This window comes from Bemisia tabaci, chromosome 5, assembly GCF_918797505.1.
Source record: "Bemisia tabaci chromosome 5, PGI_BMITA_v3".
In the NCBI taxonomy this organism is placed as follows: Eukaryota; Metazoa; Arthropoda; class Insecta; order Hemiptera; family Aleyrodidae; genus Bemisia; species Bemisia tabaci.
The window spans coordinates 15,640,662-15,663,497 of NC_092797.1; the positions used below are offsets into that span (position 1 = coordinate 15,640,662).

General features: G+C 39.7%; 1 non-coding gene across 1 annotated transcript; it reads right to left on the reverse strand.

Annotated features, from left to right (window-relative positions):
* Positions 1-19,273: 19,273 nt before the first annotated feature.
* Positions 19,274-19,370, reverse strand: TRNAY-GUA (transfer RNA tyrosine (anticodon GUA)). The gene is made up of 2 exons: positions 19,334-19,370; positions 19,274-19,309 (listed from the first exon to the last, which is right to left on the reverse strand). It is a non-coding gene; the product is annotated as a tRNA-Tyr (tRNA).
* Positions 19,371-22,836: the final 3,466 nt, after the last annotated feature.

A 22,836-nucleotide genomic window follows, 5' to 3' on the forward strand; every position in this document is an offset into this window, starting at 1 on the left:
AGATGCTCAAAACCCATTACTTTTGGTTTACTTAACTTCCTTTCTGGCTTAGAATAGGATTATTTTGACATACATTGTAATGTATGTTGTATACATTGTATGTATCGTATATTGTATATTTGTCTCAAGTAATTACATACTCCCCTTACGGTAAGTCAAAGTGGCCCCAAAACCCAACTTGAGCTCTTAATATCGCATTTTTTCGAAGATAGACGCTCGTTATTGGTAAATTAAAATATATTATTGCAACATCTGTGAGCTTGTGAGTTTCACAATATCGATTTTTTTTCCTGCATTTATTGAATCATCGTACTACTTCCCCTCCTTTATTGCTTTGCCGCATTCCTCCCAAAATCAGATTGCGCTTCAAATGTTTGGATGCGCCTTCAACTAACTGGCTATACAATATGTGTTCCTAAGTGTTAAAATAGTTGCTCGTTGTGTGCCGCTCCACGTTGAAGGGGCACAAGAATAGGAATCATCGTTTGAACCATGACCTAGAGCAACATAATTATCTTGGCGTTATTGACACGAGTGCAACGCTCGATACTTGTAACGCTAAGACATAAATGTAGCTGGCGTTCATAAAAAAGGAATCATATTTTTTGGCTCATTGTGAAAACGACAAACTCGCCGTTGGTTATCTCATGCAGAGAGGTGTTTCCACAGAAATGCCTATGCGTTTAGTTGGTTTCCGATAAAAAGTGACCATATTTGGGTGTATAATTGAATCAAAACAAAATAGAACGCGTACAACCAATCAACGGGCGCCATAATTCAACTGTGGGTATCGCTTATTATGCAGGGATAGGTAAAACACGGAGGATTTAACGTTAATTTTGGCAAAGTATTCATTTTGTTTTAAGCTCTAGTAATGTTTTAAAAATAGCTTTAAATGATGAGAGAAAGAGCGAGAGAACCGAAGAAAGAGACGGTCGGAGAGAAAAAAAATTATGCAGAGGAAGATTCGGAGTGTTGGTGCGGGCCCGTGTTGAAACACGTCAGTGTGTGAGAGTGGGCGAGAGAGAGAGGGCGGGCTGAAGAAGACGGGAGCAGACGATAAAAAGAGAGACAATTATTCAGTGGGGATAGGCGAAAATAAACTGAAGCCAACTAGAACAAGGCAGGGTATTTATTTATAATTATGCTTCGGATATAAAGCTTTTCATACGTTTTAACTCGTTTTCCGTTAGACCGTTTTTCGGAGCTTTTACGTTAATACTTCAGGAAGGGAGAGAAAACACGGCGGGCTAAACTTCAGGCGACGAGCGTTTCGCTGCCGCAGAATATTTTATACCCACCGCGAGGTACCTATCTCCTCGATCAGTTACCTGCAATCTGCAAATTTTGGTATGATTATGGAGTTGTCGTTATAAGTCGACGTAATAATGTCGTTGCATTATTTCGTCATTCCCCGTGGAAAGAAACGTATTTCCATTCCAAGGTTGCAACATTTACTAAGAGGATTCATTTTTTTACTCAAAACGACATCGAAATTTCTGTCCAAAATTATGCTGAATTTTCACATTATTCATGAAAAAAAAAATCTGTGAAAGTTTCAATTAAATATGCCGAGTAGTTTCCGGGTAAAAATAACAATTTAAAAGAATATTTGGCAACGTTGAAATATAGTCACGTTCCTTCGTCTGGGGATCGATACAGGGTGGTGCTTAAGAGCATAAAATTATAAGGGAGGCTAGATAAGCAAAATAATAAAAAAATTCGTTTATGGCTACACTCTGCCTCGATTTTGTGAGATAGCGAGACCACGTATCTCTACTTCGGTGTCTCAAAATTTCTGCTCCTATTTTGTTCTCCCGAAAAGGAACAAACCAACTATACAGCTTGAAATTTAAACTGAATATTCTGCTAACAGAGAAGAAAAATTTAGAGAATTTTCAATATTAGGCTGACTAATTTTCCAAAGAAAAAATAAAGTATGACAGGAAGTCTGTAAATTCGCAGTCGGAAGCACGTGGTTCTTCACTTTGGCCATCGATAAGCCATAAAATATAGATGGTGAAACTGCAAAAATGCGTACCTCGTTTTGCAACATTGCAGGCCTCTGTCAAGATGTATTTGCTGAATGGGAAAATACCCAACGACATCTCTTGAGAACTTTCATGATATCTCTTCCCTCCGTAAAGAATATTCCGCGGAAAATGTAAAGTATCTACGATCGTCTCTTCTGATTTGATAAAATAGAATGAAAGCGGGGCTTTTGAAACACCTCAAGCGAGATACGAGTTTTTGCAGTGTCACTGTCAATATCCTGCAAGCAATAGTAAAGCTTCCCCCACCGACGACTTACGTCAAACATACTCGTAGACGAATTGGGAAAGCAGAAAAGGAGCAAAGTCACACCAGTTATTGTATTTCATCGGACAGCTATTTTTTTATTTTTATTTTATTTTTTTTTATTTATTTATTATTTTTTTTTTACAGAAGAACAATTGGACATATCTCTGTCAAACAGACCTACATTATGCACTAAAACATGAGCCCTGAGATCAATAAGAATATATGCACAACAGGGCTCACGTCATAATGCACTTACGTCTCTAGCCGCTCTTTGGCTGTTTTGACACTCGATTTTTCTTCATTTTTCGAAAAAATTCCTTTGACACATGCAATTTTTTTTTTCTCTCTCTCTCAATTCGATCTCTAATTTTTTTTAATGATTATTTGTCGACCTTTATTTAAAGCTCGATCGTACCGGCCTCATACAACCCACGGGCCACGTGTTTTTAGGAAGCCTGGGGTCACTTTTGACTCGGCTTACGCATCTTAGATTTATCTAAATTGAACCGATTATTTACGAAACCACGTGAGCGCCAAACTTGCGAATGCGAGAAAACAATAAAAACCGTTTTATTCGCTTTGTTGACAATCTTCGAATTCCAACAAATGTATGTTCTTTTGGAAGGCTGTTTTGAAACTAGACATGATTGATTATACCAAAGAAAACACAGACGTAACAACCCCTCTACCACCAAAATAGAGATTGGTGCTTACGTGATTTTGAAAATAATCGGTTCGATTCATCCATGTTTAAAAGGATCATGTTGATTTAGTGAAGCATAGTAGCACAACATGTTACTAGTACAGCTCCAGGTGGAGGTCGGTGGGACCAATACGGTAACTTATGGGTTTTATTTATAGTGGTCTCTTTGACCAAGTCGATACCAACATGATTGGTTGACCTAGTTAATACCTATCATGTTGTTACCGGCACGATCCTTTTTACCACGGCAGTTTCTATTTTCAGGGACCTGCTTGCCTGACTCAATCACATTTGGACCTATTTCTACCAAACGGAACTATGTGCATTAAGACATGAGCCCTGAGGCTCTTAAGAATGTATGCATAATAAGGCTCACGGCATAATGCACATAAGTTCCGTTCGACAGAAATACGTCCATTCGATGATGCAGCTCGTCCAACTATCCTCAGAGCAGCGTGAACCGCGTGCATATCAGTAGCGTGGCGTGCTTTGCGATATATCGATTAATCTGCCACTTAAACCTTTGGAAAATAAATTGAATCGATAAACAGGATATCCGCAACGAACACCTTAATAATCGATTCTTTAACATAGCTTCAAATGAGTAAATATCGATAATCGAGCATTCACGTCTCGCCGCTGGTGCACAAATCGTCACCTTCCAGGCAAAGTATCACAAGCGCCATGCGACGTTTAAAAATTTCCGCCGCCATTTTATTTTTTTACTGAGAAATTGTTGGTTGAATCTGTTTGGAAATTTCACTAAATTTTATCGGCAGCACAAAGAAAATTCAGTGAAATTTTCGGACAGCTTCGTTGAACAATTTCTCTGTAAAAAAATAAAGTGGCGGCGGAAATTTTTAAACGTCGCATGGCGCTTGTGATACTTTGCCTGGAAGGTGACGAAATGACAACAACGGACCGAACCTTTCTTTCATAAATTACAATGTAACAATCGTGATGTCATCGAGCAGGCCCAATTTTAGCGCGATCAATGGAGATGTTGCATGTGTGAGGAATTTGCGATTTGACTACTGATTCTTACGTAAAAATTCGAAAGAAACACGATGGTGTCACTGGTTCTCTCTGAAAGTAACTCTCAAGCTCAAAAAAAGCTCTCAAGTTGAGGCCAAAATGGAGGGGATATCCCACGCTATCCTGAGAGTCCACCTCTACAGCAAGACAAACTCTCCATGCAAAGATAGGGGGCAAATACATCAGCAGGGTTGCCGTGTTTTCAGTTGTGGAGTCCCCAAATAAAGTGGCAGCCCTGTCGATGCATTTGCTCCCTATCTTTGCATGGAGAGTTTGTCTTGATGTAGAGGTGGACTCTCAGGATAGCGTGGGATATCCCCTCCATTTTGGCCTCAACTTGAGAGATTTTTTTGAGCTTGGGAGTAAATTTCAGAGAAAACCAGTGGTACCATCGTGTTTCTCGCGAACTTTTACGTAAGAATCAACAGTCAAATCGCAAATTCCTCACACATGCAACAACTCTATTCCGCATTGAGAGGTGGCGCTCCTGACCCTGACTCCCAACTAGGATTGACAACGACGAGATAGTGACAGAATGAGCGACACGCTAAAGCATGAAATAAATTCAAGGAGGGATTATCCCAAAAATAACTGAGAGACTAATGCAGAACAGGTGAAATGAGGACTGAGGGAGGTTCCGCGCTGGACCCGAACTCGCGCCATTCATCTGCTCTCCCCCGATCGGATGTGGGCCGAAATTTGACTGACGGACGGGTTCAAGGTGCCCGCTATATTTGAGCAACTATCGCACACATTTTCCCGCCGCACAGAGGAGTAAGAACACTAAATTCTGGATAATCAATGCGAGAAAACCTACTACCCTGCTAAAAATGGTGAGTACAAATGAGTAGAAAATCAAAGTCACATGAATAGAATTTCAATTCATATGAATAGAATTTCAACTCATGTGAATAGAATTTCAACTTATATGAATAGAATTTTTAAACTCATACGAGCAGAATTTCTCTATTCACTCTTCGCCGACTCATTTGACTAGAAATTCCAACTCATATGATTAGCGATTTCAACTCACATGAGTTCAGCGTTGAATCTACCGTGTCCGATATCTCAGAGACTAGTCACCGCGCGTCAAAAAAATTATAAGAACAAAATTTTCTTATTTTTCAAATTTACCAATTATGTCGGTGTCTCCTGGTCAAAAACGCCACTTCTGAAAAATGAAAAAAATTGAATTGATAGGAATTGAACTTTTCCATTCTTACGAGTAGAATATTCTAGTGATATGAGAAGGATTTCTACTCATATAAGTAGGAAATTCTACTCATGTGAGTCGGCGAATTCTGAATAGCCTACTCATCATTTTTAGCAGGGTACGAATTGCGAGGAGCAGAAAGATAATGTTGATCAGACGCACTTGCTAAGTGAAAATATACAGGGAGCAAAATTGACTCGAGCCTGGCACTGGAAAAAAACTCACTTTACATACAGGCGGATCCAGCAAATGGGCAACACTGTTTTTCGCCATTTAAACCTATGGAAATGTATCGATTCCTGGAGGGGTCAGGTGCCCCGACAACAATCGATTATTCAACATGGGTTTAAATGGAAGGATTCCATTGTTGCCAAATTGCTGGATCCGCCCCTGTCCAGATTCCGGACTCTAGAAAAAATACTCCCGTGCTCGGGAAAAGGAAGAACGTCATATGAACATTCAGGAGTTGCCAAATTTCCTTCGCTAAAATGTTTATTTCGAAGGAAAGTTATGAATATTTGTTCTTTAAATTTTCAGAATCTTTAGGTAAAATTGCGGACTAAATTACTTGAAAAATTGGAAGGAAAATATTCATAAGTTTACCAGGAAATTCGTATCAAAGGAAATTTGGCAACGCCTGGAGGTTCCTACGGCGTTTTTCCTTCGCACGGCAGAATACTCTTGATTCCATACGCTTGAACCAAAAAGGAATCCGCTTAAATTAAGCGACTGGGCTCTCGATTCAAGTAAAAATTTCTTGTGAATCAAGAATATTTTTTTCTTGCCGAACTTTTTAAAAGTCTGGACTCCGCATCCAAGAGACTTTTTTCCTCAGTGCGGCTGTATTGAATGCTAAGCATAAAAATCGCTATTTCGCTTTCAATTTTCGAGGTAGGCCTGAATGCATCCTACTTGCAGAGTTAGTTATTCTCAATCCAACTGTGTTTGATAAATAACCCTAGTCCTTTTGATCGCGATGTGGACAGTGAAACGTCATTATTCCGACCGAATTTAGCAGAAAGGAACCAAGCCACGTTAGCTGTTGCCAAATTTAACTAAGCACTTTAATTTTTTACAAGAGAACGCGTCTCTGCAGATTTCTTCGAAAATTTAAAGGAATTTGCATCGCACTATGAAAAAAGTTCACTAAAATTTGGAAAAAAAATTCGCACAACCGTCCTCATGTAAAAAATTAAATTGCCCGATAAAATTTGGCAATAACGGATGTGGCTTGGCTCCTTCCTGCTGAACTCGGTCCATTTCTCCGGGCTAAACTACGGAAAGGAAAGGCAGTAAACAGAAAATTATGCTAGAAAATTCATAAAAAATATTTTGCACGGAAGTTCATTTACGTAAGCGGGAGAAGCACAAACAAGCCCACTACAGAGAGAACGCCATACGTAAGATGGGAATACATGGGCAAAATCGTATTGTTGAACGGCCAATAATTACCAAAATGTAAGCTCCAAAGCTATGTTTCAGCATTTAGAATGATTTGCTCAGTCTGAAATACGGATGAAGTCATCAAAATTTGATGATTCGCGCTCAGTTATGTTAACTGCGACGCATTTTGTCACGCTGAATCGGATGTGTTTAAATCAACCCTGGTAAAAATTGGCGGTGGGAGCTGCGTTTCAAAATACCATAGGAGCTCTTATAGCCGACTGAGGAAGGCGATAGAAAATCAGATAGCTGGCTGTAGAAAGTGGAAAAAATCATACGGCAGGGCTACACGAAGCGATAAAAAATTATACAGCCGGGCTATAGTTCCTATTGCCGGGCTTTACACTTTATCGCCTGGCTGTTGCTTTTTCGCCATCGGCTATAAAAGGCTATAAGAAATTGTGTAGAAATTCGTGTGCTTTGGAAATCCTTAAGTTTGTACGGAATCACCTTAAGATTTACAAAACGTACATTGTATTTTCCTTTACTACATATTTTTTTTCATCAATTAAAATGAGAATAATCTATACAGAGTGTGCAAAAATTTCAAGGCCGTGAGTTGAAAAACGCTGACTCCACGAGATTAAATATTAGAGTCTAACACAAAACGGAGCGGCGGCACACTGGCGCCTAAAAACCTAACGGGGATACTTCACGCATTGCGCTATGCGTGAAGTATCCCAGTTAGGTTTGAAGGCGCCAATGCGCGTTTCGCGCTGGCTGCCCGCCCGCCGCGCGGCGCCGCAGCGTACCACGGCGCTTGAAACAACTATTCACACCAGAGGTATTGCACAGTATCATACAAAATTGCAGGCGCTCCAACATGTTAGGAATGGCAGGCATCCTTCAAAAGTACGGAGCTTTCCTCGCAAAATAAATCAAGATACTACGGCCCAAAAAGAGAGCGGTAGTCCAAAAACTCACTAAGTCCTAGCATCCGTAATTAGTAACGTTTAGCGTACACTTTATCGCCAGGCTGTTGCTTGGTCGCCATCGGCTATAAAAGGCTATAAGAAATTGTGTTGCCGGCTGTAGAATCTATTGAAAATCTTACAGCCGGCTGTAGGTCTATGACATTTTGTAACACAGATTCTACTGCCAATTTTTACCAGGGAAAAGAAACTATTTATTCTGACTTGAGCCCTAAGATCCTTGAGAATACATGTATAATAGGGCTCATGTCACAGTGAATGTAATTCCTTTTAATTTTAATGCATCTAATTATCCGCTTATATTCTACATTTTAGTATTTTCTTTTGGAAGGAACCCTGTGCAACAATTACCTGGAATTTTCAATAGTTTCGATCACTGGGCATTCCTGGGAATACACATATCAGGTACTCATAATTTTACTGTGATCATGTTTCACAGTAAGAGTTAATAAAATCTCCAGTAGACGGTCCTTACTTACTGCGAATGTTGGTAATTTCACTAGTTCATTTGGACCGCGTCTAGCAGAAAGGAACTGAGCCTCATCGGTCATTGCCAAAAAGTGAGGGATTGAATGTTTAACTAAAGAACGTTTGTGCGGATTTTTTTTGAAAATGTTAAAGAATTTGCTTCGCACCATGCGGTAAATCCTCCAAAACTTTCAAAAAAAAAACTGCACAATCGTTTTTTTGTAAAAAATTAAATTATCGAACTAAATTTGGCAATAGCTGATGTGGCTCGGTTCCTTTCTGCTTACTCCATTTAACAGTTAGTGTATGTTTCATCCGTGAAATAAGAAACCAACCCATTTCATTGGTTAAAATAGGTTTTGATGACTATTTCCCATATATTAAAAAAATCTTGGAAAATTTCAAGAAATTATGCTCGCCGGTTTTCTGTTTAAAAATAAAACAACGTGGGAGACAATTTTGGAACGATGCACACAGGTGATACTTACAATGTAAACGCCGTCAAACAACTTTTACGTTCACTTCCCTCAAGAATTTATTTTCGATCCTCCCACTATGGGTCTCGCGTTACGAGCACAGCAATACTTTTACACATGCAAAAATTTGCTGAGGAAAATAATTTGTAGATAAGGTGCATTGTCTCTGAAATGGACTGCGTTCAACCATCAGAAAAGAACCGAGCCACACCAGCCATTGCCAAATTTAATTGGGCAATTTCATTTTATACAAGAGAAAAGGTTGTAAGAATGCCTTTGAAAATTTTAAGGAATTTGCTTCGTGCCGTGCAGATTTTTACTAATATTTGCACAAAAATCCGCACAGATATTTTCATGTAAAAAATTAAACTGGCTCATTAAATGTGGCAGTAGCTCTTGTGGCTTGGTTCCTTTTTATTTAACGCGGTCCAGATAGCCTAAGAAAGTCTGATACAGATTCGAATTTTGAAGGGAAACCATGCGTGAGAAATCGCTGAAATTCAGACATCGAGTTCGAAAACACACCAACTCGGGTTTTTTCGATTTTCACTTTTTTACGGTTTAGCAACACTTATGGATAGAAGCATCTGCACGCAAAAGGAAATTTCGAAATTGCGATCGGAAGTGCTCGAAACAGCGACGGGACAAGGGAAAAATCGAAGTATTTCATTTGAAATACCAATTTTTGGCCATTTCAAGGGTAACGGGTGACCATCCGATTTTGTGGTTTTCTTTTTTCGGTTCAGTTTACCTTGTACCAACAAGTTTTATAAATATCCAAGCGTTATTCAGGTCGAAAAATATAAATTTTTCTGGGTAGACTATGAAAAATCAGTGTTTGAAAGTCGGTGAGAACGAAAACACACCAACCCGGAAATTTTTAAACGCTTAATTCTCTGTCATCAAACATGGTGTATCGATTTCAACTTGGTGCTTTACAAAGTCTCTAAGTACTTGTCCTTTGGCGCCAAAGAGGTTTTTCTTAAACTAACTTCTTCGCCCGCTGCGCAGTTTTAGGTGTTTCCTTAACAATTTTTTTTTCCGGGTTGGTGTGTTTTCGAACTCACTGATTCATTTCTTTCTGTGTAGGGACTCGTTCGACCCACCGAGCATGGCCGTGGACGATGCCTCGGAAAAGAACCGGGTCTTACTCATCATTGGCACCTCGGACCGCGTCGTTCCGTTGATCCCCCATCTCTAGATCGGACGTCAAGCGTCCCACCCGGACTCTCATTACATTGTCGGCGCTTGAATTTTGGCCCAATAATAGGCATCAAATCAAATTGCATAGCTATAGTCTCTCTCCTTGCGTAGCACAACAATCGCTTTGACGTCAGAGGAGCTCTAGAAGACTTTCTACGACTCTCATTTGAAAGCTCAAGTGGATGAGGGAAGTTAGAGTAGATTTATTTAGTTTGGGCTGTCTAAACGTCACGGTCCAATACTGCCGTGCTAAGGAAGAACGCCGTATGAAAATTCGAGAGTTGCCTAATTTCCTTCAATAAAATGTATATTTTTGAGCAATGATATGAATATTTTTCCTTGACATTTTCAGGGGCTTGAGGTGGGTGAAATTGCGAACAAAATTATCTGAAAACTTGGAAGGAAAATATTCATGAGTTTACATGAAAATTCGTGTTTTATCAAAGGAAATTTGGCAACGTCTGAAGGTTCATATGGCGTTTTACCTTAGCACGGCAGAATAGGTGGAGCTAGAGTCCCTTTATACTGAGAGTTAAGACAATATGTGGATCCATTTCTGATTGGTTCCCGCATTTTAGGCCTCCGCAGTGTCACAAACGAGAATAAAGATTACATTTTCATTTACATTTAATAGACCGGGGAATAACGGGTTCGGCAAGAAACAGACGGAATGAGAGAAGGAGCAGGGAAAGGAATTTGAGAATGAGCCGATCAAAGATTACGAGAAACTATCAATTTGTGTAATCTTTATTCCCGTTTGGGACCTCATGAGGGGGGTTGTTTTAACTCTCAGTATAAAGGGACTCTAAATGGAACACGGGTCAAGACAAATCCAGCGTCAGGAAAAATCAACGTGTCCCTATAGCACAATGGTACTTGAAAGATGTTTTTAAAGTATTCCTTTGCAATAGGTTGAGCCTGTGACAAGAAGATCGTGAACACGCGGTTTCACTCGAGCCCTGAACTGCGAGCTAAAGAGAATCGTCCAGATTAAAAGTATGCTACGGGTGCGACAACACTTCTGTTACCAAGAGATATAGAATACATGTATTTAAACCCTTTTTACCCAATACAAACCTACACATACTCTGTAACTGTTCGTCATATAACAACTCTTGCCTCAGCTGTTATTAAAAGAATCACATTTGTTTTGAGTAATACCACTATTCGATCATACGGGATTCTGTTTTGCCTACCGCCAAAAATGAAGGCGAACCATGCATCAGACTTTCCCTCTCGCTCGCTCATGACTTTTCAGGCGTCTAGTGTCAGAGTCAGACGACGATGCATTTTGTAGAGGGAGAAAGTTAAAATTTCTGATAAGTCTTGAAATGCATGTATTCATATGGAGTCCAGGGCTCATCTTGAAATTAACATGATGCCTTTATAAGAATATGGATTCATCACGTGATAAACCTAATGGTCAAGGTATGCTTAACTTCGCAACTGATGATTTTTCGACTTTTTCCGTCTCGATATATATTTGCACGGTTTGAACATTTTTGCCGACATTAAATTTTTTCAGATTTGAACGGAAGTTGGTGAGGATAAAAATTTCAGCCCGATGTATAAAGATGTATAACATTCATACTCACCTTCAACGCAGGTTTTCGTGAATGTTTGTATTTATGTTATATTAATTATTCTGTGCAGGGTCTTGACTGGGCTATGTTTATGCTAACTATTGATTTTTCTGTGCGAGGGACGTAACGTGCTTTCAGTGGCGATTTTGCAAGTTGGCAACATTGTTTTCCCTCCGTTTGAGTCCATTAGAAATATCGATATTAGACGAAGCAAGCTGCCTCGCCATCGATTATTTGACATACATTTAAATGGAGGAAAAACAGTGTTGCCGACTTTCAAGAATCGCCACTGAGTGATTTTTCCAATTCCTTTATAATTCTCTCCTGTGCCGTATTCATAATAAACAGTCGATAAAAGAACACGCCCTAATTTTCATCGCTCTTTGAAAATGGCTTTGAAAACCATAACTCTTTTGAAAAACGGTTTTCTTGAAACTCTCTCGGAACTTTCTTCATTCACTTGATATTGCGAGTATTTGCTGACAACTTCTGGTAGACATTTTGATTAGTTTATTTTTTAGAACTAAAATATGAATAGGGATTTTGAAACATTGCTATTGACTTACGCAATTTGGACTCAAGGTGGACGATTTTGATAGTCGATCGATCGATTGATAATTTTTAATAATTTTAGGAAATGTTTCCATTACATTTTCGAGCATCACATCACGCTGCTGTGCGTCAGGTAATAATAGTACACAGAATTTCACCAGGGAATATTTTGAAATATCTTTGAAAGTGCGTCCCGTGGGAAAACCGCAAAGCGACTGTCAGGGCGATTTGCCTTACGATTCGCTTTGCCCTCCGATTTGCGATATTTTCGCGGGACCTACTCTCTAAGCTATTTTCATGAATTCCTTGGTCTGTGCACAAATACCCAACATATTACAGCATGATATGATGCTTGAAACTTGTTGAGAAAAGTCCGAAAGTCCAGAGCTCATGCATGATCGAATATCGAATCATTCTCCAAACGCTGAGAATCACTTTCGGCCATCGATACATAGGTTGCCAAATGGAGTTGTTGCATGTGTGAGGGATTTGCGATTTGACCATTGATTCATATGTAAAAGTTCGCAAGAAACACGATGGTGCCACTGGTTTTCTCTGAAATCATCTCCCAAGCTCAAAGAAAGCTCTCTAAGTGAGGCCAAGATGGAGGGGATATCCCGCCCTACCCTGAGAGTCCACGTCTACATCAAGACAAACTCTCCATGCAAAGATAGGGAGCAAATACATTAGCATGGTTGCCGTGATTTCAGTTTTGGAGTCCCCAAATAAAGTGGCAGCCCTGTCAATGTATTTGCTCCCTATCTTTGCATGGAGAGTTTGTTTTGATGTAGAGGTAGACTCTCAGGGTAGGGCGGGATGTTCCCTCCATTTTGGCCTCAACTTGAGAGCTTTTTTGAGCTTGAGAGTTGATTTCAGAGAAAACCGGTGGCACCATCGTGTTTCTCGCGAACTTTTACATAAGAAACAACAGTCAAATCGCAAATCCCTCACACATGCAACATCTCCATTGAACGCCCGCGATGGGAGCGAATTCTAGTGGTGGGCGTCGGCAGTAAATCCCGAAAACTCACGTGAAGCGCACGCATCGGAAAAATGCAGCGTAAGTATTCCCGCACAGCCTTGCGGCTTTGTGTCAGCGGCGAGGCATGACCACCGACTATCGATTCTCCCATTTGAAGCTATGGTAAAGAGTCGATTACTCAGGTATACCCTGATAATCGATCCTTCTCCATAGGTTTAAATGCGGGTTGCCGACTAATCGATTCATCGCGACGCCGCCGCTTTGTGTGAGAGGCTCGGAGACACGGCCCGGGACCAAAATAGCTGCTCAGGTCACATGGCGTGTGCGGAGGAACTTGCCGTTGATTGCCGCACTGAGCGAGCACACCCCACCTGTCTTCTAGTGGTAGCTTGAGGTGAGGTGAGATCATCAAAAATAACTTCGGATAAGTCGAGTCCGAGACGATTTGCGTAGAGACATACGCTTTTAAGGTGATTTTGAACCCCCTGGAAAAAAAAACCACATTGGATCTAGAGGCAACATTGGGTCTCACCTATTTAAACGCATGTAAAATAATCGATATCCATCGATTCTATGTGAGGAAGGCTGCCTTTCCATTGATCGATATTTTTTATATGGTAGATTTAAAATGTACAAAAATAGTGTTTTGCAAGTATCATCTCTGTCTAGAAGCAGATACAAGAGGTGACTTTGATGTAAAAATGGTCTGCAGAAAGTCTAAAAAAAAACACATTGGATCTAGAGTCTAGACTCTTGAAAAAATTGACAAGAAAAAGGACTCTTGATTCAATCAGATTTAAGCTTAAATCGAAAGGAAATCCGCTCAAATTAAGAAGCTTGGTTCTTGATTTAAGCTTAAATCTGATTGAATCGAGAGTATTTTTTCTTGTCGATGTTTTTAAGAGTCTGGACTCTAGATCCAATGTGTTTTTTTTCCAGTGCCCATTCAAACTCCTTCCTTCACACAAAGTGTAGTTAGAAAAATTCTGTGGTGGGCCGAGAAGGGCCCGTTTACCATTCAAAGGAGTCCACCGGTTCTGGTATGAAGCGACAATAAAATACGTAATAGTTCAAATGGAGAATTTGCACGCAATTTTTTTATTGCTTCATCTGAAAGTGCCTAATGAGCTGAGTTCGCAATATTTTTCATAATTTTTTTCTGACATGGGAAATTGGAGAAAAATTGATTTAAAAGTGAGAAAATGTGCCGCCTTGTGACGTCATCTGGCGGCATTTCCCATTTAAACACATGTATTTTAGCGGAATCGGTTATTTTGTCATATCTCCTCTAATAATTGCTCAATTTATGAATCAAGGGTATCTTCGTGTTCAGTTCACTCAGAGGATTCCACTTAAACAGGAAATTCATCAAATTTCAGACCCTTGCAAATTCTCCATTGGCTTTTTGATGCTTAAAAATTGGAATTCTGGAGCGAATTTTTCTCAGATTACACATTAAGACTAGTGTTACTTGAGATCATTAGCATCTTAGTTTTGGCCAAGACTGCTTTTATGCGCCTTGTTCTCCAAGCCCCTTAATCGTAACCAAGAGAGACGCAAAGTGACTTTTGGCATAGCGTCAAACGACGATAAAAATTCGGATATAAGCCCTTGCAAGGTATGAAAGTTCAATGCTACTACAAAAAAAAGTACAAATACAATCATGGAAAAATTGCGGACTTCGCAAATCTTGAGGTATAGGTCTGTACTTGCCTTACATTAAGTCTAGCTCGTAGTATATTTCTTTAGTATTTTGAATTTATGCAGTAATATTGTCATCCCTTTTAAATATCTATTATCATATCATTTTTGCTGTTGAATACTCGAGGATCCTGAAAATCGTCCTTTTATGTAATTATGTCAACGTCCTCCTCAGACCTCCCTAAGTTCCAATGCAAATCATATGTACAAGTCATCACGGTGTTTCCGGTCTTATCGTAAATCCTAAAGAACAATGGAGATTCTTAAAAGAGGCAACATTGGGTCTCACCTATTTAAACGTATGTAAAATAATCAATATCTATCGATTCTATGTGAGAAAGGCTGCCTTTCCATTGATCGATATTTTTTATATGGTAGATTTAAAATGTACAAAAATAGTGTTTTGCAAGGATCATCTCTGTCTAGAAGCAGATACAAGAGGGGACTTTAATGTAAAAATGGTCTGCAGGAAGTCTAGACCCACATCTATTAAATCTTCAGTCGTGTAAAATTAAGAGGCGGAATATTTATCCACGATCACGGAAATATCAGTCTGTCAGTATATGACGGTTAACGCGCGCTTAACTCAAGAGAGACTGCGTGGCATCAGAGAGGAAATTTATCCTCCAAACACGAATGATCTACTGCAACTGCGTCTTCTCGCAATGCAGGTATTCACATCTAAAATGTGTGCGCCACTCTAGGGGTCGTCCACAAATTATTACGTAACGCACTTTTCCGGCATTTTTGACCCCCGCTCCCCAGGGCCGTATTAAGAGGGTGGCCACATGGGCCGCGGCCCATGGTGGCAAATTTTGCAATTTTTTGAAATGCAGGTACAAAAAAATCGGATTCAGAAAAACATTACAAACAAGAAAGGGTGACAAAATCTCTCATTTCCTGAGAGTTCGTTAATTTCTAATTCTGCCGTATTTCGGTGATACAAAAGACCGCGCACCTTTAATTAGTTGAGTTAAGAGAGAAACCAAACACGAAATTTGGCCTGGAGCGGTGCGGCGCAAAGAGAAATGATGACAAGGACTTGAGATGAAAAGGAGAAGCCCTCGACGCGGCGGTCGGCATGTAACACATATTAGCGCCTACAAGACCGCATGAATACTTCACGCATTGCGTAAAAAACAGTATGGTCAACAGCGGTCGGCGCGGCGTGGAACGCACAGTGCCTACAAGACTACATGAATACTTCACGCATTGCGCCAAACACAGTGTGGTCAGCGCGGCACGGCGGCGGAAGTTAAAATTATTGAACCACATTTATGTTTGTTCTTTCTTAATTGTTTAGTTAATTTCTTACAAATGAAAGGCCTTGTCCCCACAGAGATAGGTTTACAGAACTGAACTTTCATAGCACGGCAGTACAGCGATACTTAATTTATGGACGGCCCCTAATGTGAGCTACTAATGGAGCAAAAATGTTTCTTTCTCGCTCTTACCATTAGTAGAAAAAAGAAAATGTAGCACGTCCGATCTAAAATCACGTGGTAATAATGCCTTTCCTTTAGTAAGCAAGCAAAGTGAACCTCCAAAAAATCAGCCTTTTGAGGTACAGCTACCTTTCAGGAGCGTGTTTCCGCGGTCCCGAACGCCGCGCCACGCGAAAAACGCTGCAACCGAGTCGTGGGCGAGAAGACGCTCAGATTTGGGCGCATGGCACTCTTGAAGCGGAATTTGTGGATTTTTCTCGCAACTCTCCGCTGTTAGATATTGAAGTTTCGTAAGCTGTGCCGTCATTATCAGTGTCAATTGAGTCCGCAATATTTCCAATCATTCTTAAGGAAAACTGAGAAAAACTTAATAAAAGATAATCAGCTTCCAAACCTTTTATAATATTGAAATAGAATGCAAAAGATGAGCCAAAGACTATACCATTTGATGGACTTGGAGGGAAAGGCGCATGAGAGCAGGTTTTGAAAAAATTGAGATATTAATGATTTCAAGTAGAACTAGTCTTGATGCATATTCTGTGAGAAACTCGCCATCAACTTCCGATTTTTAAGCATCAAAAAGTCAGTTTAAACTTTCTTTCCACCAAAAGGATTAATGTTATTTCAAAACTTTATACACGTGGTTCTCAAAATAGCAAGGATTACACTTATGCGCCTTGTCCTCCAAAGTCCCTAATTTGCCCTACACATTTTGGACACTCTGTTTCACCAGTTGAACAGGGGTCTAAATGCGTTTTAGAAAGGTGTCAAGCTTCATATTTGAGGAAAAAGTAGACTTACTGCTGGTTTTTAGGAAATGATGCATAAAATCAGCGCTTCAGATCTTTTAGAGTCAAATACGTCAAATTTTGAGCGTTTGGTTGCGCGTACACCTCGCTGCAGCACAATAAAAACACAAAATGTAAGATATAAAAGTGAAGTGCTTTGGAAATCATTAAAATTGTACACGGAACCACCAATATTTGAAAAACACGCATTATATTATCATTCTCCTTTGATAAATTGATACATATTTTTCCCCCCATCAATTTAAATGAGAATAATCAATGCAGAGTGTGCAAACATTTCATAATCATGAGTTAAAAAACGCTGACTATGCGAGTATAAATATTAAAGCCTAACAGAGCGGAGCGGCGGCGTGCTGCCAGAGCGAGAGGCTCACTGGCGCCTACAAACCTAAGTGGATACTTCACGCATTGCACAATGCTTGAAGTATCCACTTAGGTTTGTAGGCGCCAATGCGCGGTTCACGCTGTCCGCCCGCTCGCCGTACGGCGGCGCCTGAAGCAACTATTTCACAACAGAGGTGTAGCGCATTAAACGAAATTGAACGTATTAATAATAACAGGCATCCTTTTAAAGAGCAGATCTTTCCTCGCAAAATATATCAAGATACTTATCGTACACAGGAAAAATCTAAGAGCCTTTAGTTGAGGCAAATATAAGGTTTATCCGGTTTAGGTATAACAAGGTGGGAATTTCTTGAAAGATAATTAAGTCCTGTTATATACCAAAGAGGTGTAGAGAGTTTTAGTGAATTTTGTCTCATGGAATTGATGCTCCCCCATTTTTACCAAAACTCCCAACTATATTCTCCGTCGGACCAAACAGACAAAACAAAAAAAAAAAACAAGCAAACCCTCATTCTTCCAAGACATTATACATTTTCATCCAAAAACGTCGTGAGCAATTGTCGTGTGTATTCAGTGTATTTACATGTGAGCCAATTAACTTTGGGTCTCAACTGGCACGTGGACCAAAACTCCCGTGCCGAAAAAACGCGTGGACGTAAATTACTGGAAAAAACAGGTGCGCGGACAAAAAATCGTTGACGAAATGTCCTATAACCCTTTAACTGCTTATCGAACACCCTTGGTTTCATCAAGCACGGTGAACTTGACTCTCTCCATGAAATCATTCTAATCGAGAATTCGGAACTCATCGTGTATAGGTTTTTTTTTTTTTTTTTTTTTTTTTTTTTTTTTTTTTTTTCTAATTTGAAGAAAAGTCCAGCAAAACACCGACACTTAAATTTTTTTGCCTTGAAATCTGTAGCCCATGTTCTGTTTTTGCACAGTTGTCAGATTGTGCGATAAAATATACTTACTTTACATGTGTTTAAAACAGGTTTTTCAGTACACTCTGGCAACTATGATATTTTGGTAAATTCATCGGTGTTTTCCGCAGGCGTCAGGCACCACGAAGGGCGCAAGGTTCCGTACCTTCAACTTCAGGAGTGTTAGTGTTACGCAACTTTTACCACGCATTCATAAAAAATATAAATATACTCCGTCATGGAAAAATTGTAGTAAATTCTTTGAATGTCCCATAATTAATTGCCATTCAAACTGCCATCAAAATACAAAAACATGACTGCTTAAGATGCGATTATAAAGGCGGAATGGCGTAGATTAAATAAATAAATCGAATAAATAAATTCATCATTCCAAAACTGTCGTTTCAATAGCCATTGGACATGCATGTTAATGATTTTTGTTTGTTTCAAGTTTATTCTCATACCGTATAGCACATCGCAGAATCGACATAAATATCGATGAATTTCAAATTGATGAAAATTCAGATTGCTCGTAATCATGCTGTTGCCCACGAAAACGTCTTCGATCAGCAATTCGCGGATAATCGAAACTCGACTGTCTTATATTACAGTACAGTGCAAGACTGCCGTGCCTACTGGGGAAAATGCACAGCACGAACGTTCGAAGTTTGCCAAATTTCTTCCGACGAAACATTTATTTTGAGAAAAGCTACAAATATTTCGCTTCAAAATGTATGAATACACTGGAGTGAATTTGATATGAAAATCTTGTAAAAGATTCAAAGAAATGTATGCACACTGGAAAAAAAACTCCAGCCGAGGAGGCCACCTTTACGGGCTGTGTAGACATATCATGCGCATTCCCGGCTCAGAGGCACAAAAAGAAAGAAGGCAGAAGGCAGAAAGTTCCGGGTGCAGCACCCGGAGTAATCGAAGCTACGGCTCCAGCACCTGAAACTTTCGGCCTCTGAGTCTGGAACGGACGGTATCTCTATATAACCCGTAACTTTTCTTTCAGTGCATATATCAAGGAAATTAAGTTTTTGTCAGTAGAAATTCAGCAACGTGTAGACGTTCCAACGTCATTTTCCCGCCGTCCGGCAACATACGTTCAATGTAACGAACGATTAATTCGACGAAAGCTCATGTAAAATATACGTCCCTCGGGCCGGATTTGAACCAGCGACCTATGGATCTCTGCCACTCCTCACTCTTCCGACTACAGTCCACCGCTCTGCCAACTGAGCTACCAAGGGCTCTTGAGCGGCGAGACCGAAATGGCGGGTTTTAAAACTGCGCTTGTGGCGCGCTCTAGTGTTGCACATGGGAAGTCAGCAGGTGATTTGCGGCTTCAAAGTGTGCAGTGTGCAGCGTGCCCTGTGCTGTCTCCCTCCCCCCGCAATTCGCAGTTGCGCCCCCCCCCCCCCCCGGTCAACCACATGTATAGCCGGTCGCAACCGCCGCGCCGATTGCAGCTTATGTTTGGCATATCAAGGTGTACAGTTACTTGTATTGAACACGCCAGATCCTTAAAATTTAGGTCCCCTTGCCGTAACATTTAATTGTAAAGGAAGTGACCAAAGAAATCCGGCCGTAAGAACAAAAATATGGAAAAAATAAAAGAAAATAAAAAAATATAAAAAATTGTGTATTTTCTGAAGAAAAAAACGAGGTCCGAGAAGTACCATAGCACCCATGCGACTTAAAATAAATAAATAAAAAAAACCCTTTTAAAAACCTAATTAATTTCACTAAGACAACTCCTAGAAAATGGTTAACTTCATGTTTTAGGTACTTCTAGTTTTTTTTTTCTTTTTTTCTTTTTTTTTCTTTTTTTTTCCTACAACCAGACACGATATTCATAGATCTACTATTATTCTGCAAATCTAGGTGTTTAAGTATTATGCATTTTAGGGCAGACACAGGGGTGGGGGCGTAAGGGGCACACACCCCCTCCCCCCCCCCGTTCGCCGGAAGAAAAGGAGGAGAATGAAAGAAAGAAGGAAGCAACATAGAGAGAATGAGGAAAGACGCTTAGATTTGGTAATTATTCATGATTAAATTGACTCAAAGTGCATAATGGTTCAAAATTTCAAAAAATTCTGGGGGAGGTTTCCGGACCCCTTACGCTCGGTGGATGCGGATTCGGTTATGGTTAAATTTAAAAGTTAAATTTTTAAAATAGTTTTTACCATCATATTAGCCTCTCAAAATGAACATTTATGCAACCTGCTTTACCTAGGGTAAATCTAACACTTTTTCGGGACATATAAACCGCATCTTTTCTGGAACTTCTCTCACTGGCGATCGTTGGAGGTGGAGAGATTGTGCGCTCAATTGAGATCAAAGTGAGAATCGTCCGGAATACTCAATCGAAGTGGCTAACACTTTTCGATGCGTCCAACATCTGCTTGATAAATTGTGAAACAGATGCACTTATACCTACTGCTCGGGAAAAGGAGGCCGAAAGGGCAGTATAATTCTCCAATTCAGTCACAAAATTGGCAAGCTTTCATGTAGTACGTATGAACCCTCTTTGTTGCACTGCTTGCTCGATATCTCTCAAATCGTCGCTCCTCTAACGTAAGGGCGTATCTTGATTTTCACATGAGCCTTAGGAAGCATGGATTTATATGTAAAACAGAGCTCACGCGGATATTGAGTTACGTCCTTACTCCAGAGGGGTGACAAAATCTTTATACGCTAACATGCTAACTCATAGAGTAAACTTCAACTGATAGTGAGTGTCCCGACTTTAAGTTTGGCAGAGAATATGCCGATTCAATTTTTGCGTGGAAACTGTGCTGAAACTTAACTCGAAACGCACTAAAAAAAATTCTCGGCGTTTCTACCAAGGTCCGGTGATACCTTCACCATCTCACTTTTTTTTACCAATGATTGGTAATTTTACCAAGACAGACTGGTAAGCTTACCTAAAAACCGGTATTTTTACTGTTTTTTCAGGTAAGAATATCACTTTTATTGGTAATCAATTCCCGGTAACTTTGCCATTTTATCTCGGTAATTCTACCACAGTCGATAAAAAATATTGGCGTTTTTACCAAGGTCCAGTAAAATCACCGGGAAAGTCCAATAATTTTACTAAGATTTCTCGGTAAAATTACCAATTCCATAAAATGTAATTTTACCAAGAAAAAACTGGGAGCAAATAGAACCCTGAATTCTTGGTAATTTTACCCTTTCCTTGGTAGGTAAATACACGGAGATTTCTTTTTCGGTGCGGTAGTTTTCTTCATAATTTTAACGTGCGGAAAACAATAATCAGGTACTTATTCTGAGAGCAATTAAACAGCTGAGCCCCGTTCGTTTACGATACGCCCGAGTGCCAAATATTCAAAATCCGGAAAAACAGTAAAAGTGTTTCGTTTGAAGTTCGTAAACTTTTAAGTTCACCAAGATTAAGGGACGTAAAGGCTTTGATCGAGGGGGTTTCATAGCTTTACGTGCGATTTTAAAATATGAAGAATGAATTGACACTTAGGTCTTTTCGTAAACGAGCGAATAAATTTTGTGTTTTTATCACGATTAAAGTGAAATTTTTATCCTCTCAAACCAAAGTGCGCGAGAATATTGCAAATGATATATATTTTGTACCACCTGTTTTCTATAGTGTTATAGAAAAAACACCTCACATTCGATACAGAAATCGATAGCTGAATCGAATGTGAGGTTTTTTTCGTAACATACTATTCTGCTTTCATTTCTCTGAATTTTGCCGATTTTTGGGATTAGAATGATTCTTTGGGCTCATGCGCAGCTAGGGGCTATCGTCCTTTTTTTGCTAAAAATCCAAAATCTGCCGAAATTTTTTACCTAATCGATGCGATATATCGTGTGCCAGTTCGACCACGTCACTTGAGCTTAACGAATCACCTTAAGGTACGACTGTATAAACAAGTCGGTCATTTTGAGTTCACGAATGACGTTTCCAATGCTCATGCTGGGCATTGGATGTTCTCCCAGTAAAGTGTAAAGTCTCCAAATACGTAGGTACTTCACTTCAAATTAATTTTTTTAAATTATAAGGGTTCGAAAAAATGAATGATCATTTAGGTATTCCTTTGTAACCACCACAGTCCTTTTCTTTGATTATTGTCCCAGTTTGATTTTTGTTGCCATCTTGAAGTTTTGTGACGTCAGGCGGGTACCACTTTTGCCAGGCGACTACCGAATCTGTAGCGCGCATTTCAAATCTTCGCCTGCTCTCAACAAGATTAGAACAAGATGAGGACGAGAAGCATTGTTTGATAAGTGAGATGACGATGAGATATACATTAGATATAAATGATCCGTCACATTCCTTCCTAGAAATGTGCCTGTTCCAGCTGAATTTAGTTTTTTATTTCTGAATGATGAAAGAATCTCAAAGGATCGAAATATGACTAATTACTAGCTCTGTAGCTTGCAAGATAACGCCCTTACCTGAGTTATGAATTTTTCCAGTATCGTTGAAATGTAAGTAGAGTACCTAGTAGCGGCACCCAGTGTCACAGTATGTCCTACCTATTTGATGTACCTAGGTAATTCTCATCCAAATAAGAGAAGAATAAATATTTACCTTCATTAACACCAAGTAGACTAAGTAGACGAAAGTTCCACTGTGAACTTAGTTGGCCAATAAAAATGCAAACAATGAAGCAATTATTTTTATTTCCTGACTCCAAATGGTAAGAATTACGGTAAGAACTCTAAGGCATAGTG